This window comes from Lichenostomus cassidix, chromosome 2 (genome assembly GCF_008360975.1).
Source record: "Lichenostomus cassidix isolate B80296 chromosome 2, HeHo_3.0, whole genome shotgun sequence".
In the NCBI taxonomy this organism is placed as follows: domain Eukaryota; kingdom Metazoa; phylum Chordata; class Aves; order Passeriformes; family Meliphagidae; genus Lichenostomus; species Lichenostomus cassidix.
The window spans coordinates 114,797,754-114,801,892 of NC_139482.1; positions in this window are offsets into that span (position 1 = coordinate 114,797,754).

Sequence of the window (4,139 nt, forward strand, 5' to 3'; positions counted from 1 at the left end):
ACAGATGAGTAGGTCCTCTAGATCTGACAAAGGAGCAGGAACAGGATCCATTGGGCAGAAGTTTGGCACAGCAAGGTCAGGTTTAGATTCAGAGTCACCCTTTAAGAGGAAGACTTTCTCCTAGTTTGATCGCTGACTTAGACACCTGACTTGGGGGGGGAAACTCCCTTCATTTCAATATAGCTCTAGATATTGAACCCTTAGCTATTGTAAACTGGCATTGTTTTCCTGAAGTCATTGATGCAGTGCTGACTTAAACAGGTGAACACCTGGCCTTACAAAGTTCCCCTGTGCACATATATCTCTATAAGGCTGAGCTTTCCAGTCTTCGCTTCCCTTTAGAGTAAAGGATATTCATAGATGTCCTGTCATATGGGGTTATCAAGTTGAAGGAGAAATGGGTTTTTTTGCCTGGAATTGGGCCATGTAGAGCAAAATATCTGTCTACAGACACCTCAGCAGATAAGTCTTAGACATCTAACTATATCTCAATCTCTGCCCATGTGCCATCCTGGAATGGGAACTTTCCCAAACCAGACAGAGAGAAGACCTGGACCTTTTAACACACTTCTGTCTCAATTGCCCTGTCCATGACACCGTTCTTTCACAGGCAGGCTCCACATCCTAATCTGCACCATCCTTCCGCTGGCTTTTCCTTGCCAGAGAAATCACTGAGACCAGTGATTTAGTAGGATTTGGAAAGGATCATGCATTTATACTGGCAGTAAGTGTGCTTTAAATTCAGTTAAACAGGATTTGTTTTAAGTTTGAAAGGGATATAAACCTTACTGCTTCTGAGATCAGCAAATTTGTAGCTGCTGGAGCTAGAGAAAGCTGTTTTCCTCTGAACAGAGACGCTGTGCCCTTGCCATGTAGGAAACGCTGTGCCTTCCTGCTGGTGCTGGCACCTGCTGAAAACAATAGGAACAGCTCAGTGAAGGGGCTTGGTTCAGAGGTTGCTTCAGAGCACAGATGTAAGGCAAACAGCACAGCACATCAGATTTGGGCAGTACTCAGTGCGACTCAGAGGAGGCAAGAACACTGGGGTCAAACCGCTGTGCACAGCCTGCACAGCTGTAGCCTTCCACCATACACAAATTTCAAGGAAAATTGCACATATCTGCTCCTGACCTGAAAGCAGTTCCTTCTGATTGCTTCCCTGACTCCACATGGAGAGTATTATGTTAGCATTAACCTGGATGTTAGATTAACCTGGATATCTTCAGCGTGGATAGAGGATGAAAGTAATGTTTCATGCTCTGAACATTTATCTTCCAGATGTTTGTGATGCAAAGTAACTAGCAACCACATAAAAGATGACTAGAGAAAGAAAGATTTCAGCTGTTAATTTAAGGGAAAAAAATACACATAACAGAAAAAAAATTCATGTTCACTGCTCTATCAAGCTCATTAACAGTCTCCTAGAGGGATAAACCACTTTCCTCCAGGACTGCCATCTGAGGGACAGAAGAATATGGATTTGACTTTTTTTATGCTGCCTGAGAAACTGAAGAAATGTTGAGAATAAAATCTCTTTCAGACTAACATCATATGAAAGCAGTAAAGGCAGCAGAAGAACACTCTTCTCATTGCATATTGGAGCTGAAAATCTTTTTTTAATTTTTCTGGCCTAATCTCTTCTTCTTGAAACATAGAATCTTCTATGATGTCATGGAAGAAAGCCAATTTCTTGAGGAGAATGGTGAATTATAAGCAGGTTTTGTGGTCCTACTCTGGGCTGATGTGATTGTTTTAGTATCGGTCATCTTATTTAAAATTACAAATAACATTATTAAGATTCTACCTGTTGAAACAGAGTATATGCTCCTGCTACCCATTACACCAGCAAAGAAAGTATAGTCTAGAAATATTAAAAATTCCTAGACAACATTATTCTCACCACTTTGGTATAATAGAAAGTGAATTATTTTCAAGATAAGTAGCCTGTTTGTACAGCCTTGCTTTTATCACTTTCTCTGGATGGTGTGATGGCATGGTCACACTCTGCTAAATATAGACCTTATATGAAGGGGAAAACCAATCTCTCTGTTTTCACTGATCTGCAATAACCCATCCACCATTGAACTCTCTATTTCCTTTGAATGTGATGACATTATTATGCAGAAATCTAGCACTACTCTGGACAGGCTAAACCATAAAATGTGAATGTTTCTAAAATTGCCTTAGAATATGTTTCTTTTCAATTTATATAAAAATGTTACACTGAAAGTGTCAGATGGGTATATATTACAAATTTCTAACAATCAGTGCTGATATAAAGCTCATGGTTTATATTACATACAAATCACACATTCAAAAAGTGGCTTTTCAATGCAAGCCCTCAGTAGCTAGGAAATGTCAAAATTAGGCTTGCCATTGTATGGTTATGTGAAAATATGTGAACATATTTTTATCATTGTCTTTTACAATTGTCTTCAATTACAAAACAATTCCTTACATACCACCTACCCCATTCAATATGCCAAATGGTCTTAAGAATAATTTATTCAATATTCTGGTTTTGTTTTCCCTTTCATTCTGCAACATCTGGCCATATTTTTTGCTAAAATGTAGATTTAAAGATAGAAGAATACATTTTTCTTTTTAGTAACACTCATTACATCCACAGCTGATTGACATATAAATAGTAATTATCTTCATGATACTTTTGTGAGCTGAAGAGTGGCATGAATATTATGCAACAGCCATAGTGGTTAACACATATGTGAAAACAAATCTTTCCAGTGATTAGCAAGCAGAATTTGAGATACAGGAAGATCAGACCTCTCACAGCACTTAACACCACATAGCAGCTTACATAATCTTACTGACTTTAGCTGAAATTGCAAGTTCCTAGTATTTTCCTAAATCAGATTCCTTGGTACTGTAGTAAAAATTAGTGGTGAGCTGTAAAAACTCCAATTTGAAATCACTTCCTCACGCTTTATAGCTGTATGTCCTCTTGCTTGGGAACCTGAATTCCACCAAACTGACTGGAGTTAAGTGCCTCTTTAAGAAAGGGGTCTGAGATCCCAGAGTGGGAGCAGAGTATGGAAAACATGCTGCCAGCTAACACCCATAGGTTGGCTTCAATTGCAATGCTGATGCTATAAAGGCAGGGAGTTTGTGGATATCTGCCTGCAAGTTATCCTTGGCACACAAGCCAAGGTACAGTAGGAAAGTGTCCTCCTGTATTCAAGGGATTTTGACTTCATTTGATCAGGTATTTTCTTGTAGTTCCTTGTGACAGTCACCAGACAATTGCAACTGGTGAAAATATATTCTGCCAGGGCAGGATATGGAGCAATGCCTTCGCACACAGCATTGCTCCATTCCCAAACTGTCCCTGGACTTATGCGAGGAATGGGAGAGCGTTGCAGGAGATAAAAAGGGAAAATCAATAATAATGAATAGCAATCAATGTCACAATACTTATTCGAAATGGAATTTTTAATAAAAGTTGCACAGAGAACCTTAATTTTCCAGTTTCCTCATTTCTGACTGCTGAATGTAGGTATAGGCAGAAGAGGTGACGCTGAAGGTCAGCCCAACCTCACATCTCCATTGAGCAGTGTGAGTAGAGTGAGCCAACTCCCAGCAAGAGCTGACTAACTTATTCTGGAGGTCATAGCTCATCTTGTGTGGTGGCCAGCAGTGGATCTAGCTTGCCTGGATTTCTTCAGTCTCCTTCTAAACTTTTTTGTAAAAGTATACCTTTTGTGTCTTTCAAAGTCCACTCCAAAAATGTCTTTTGGTGGTATTACTTCCACTGTCAGAAGAGTTGTTGGTATTGATCTTCTCCATTCTACAAATCTCACTTGAGCTGGAATCTATTTTTCCAAATTAAAAGTATTTTTATTTTAATTTGCTCTCTAGATGTGTGAAAGACAATCCACATCTCTGCTTATTTTTGTTGTCTTTTTCTGGATCCTTGGTAATTCTATTATATCTTTTTATTTCGCTAGGGCACTCCTAGGACCACAGTTTCCTTAAATTTAGAATAATGTAATATCGAAATATTAATAGATGATTAATACACACTGGGACATGATTATGCATTCTATTAGGCTTCTAATTATTTTCCTAATTATTCTTCAAATTCTAGTTATATTTATAGTTACTACAGAACTCTAAACTGT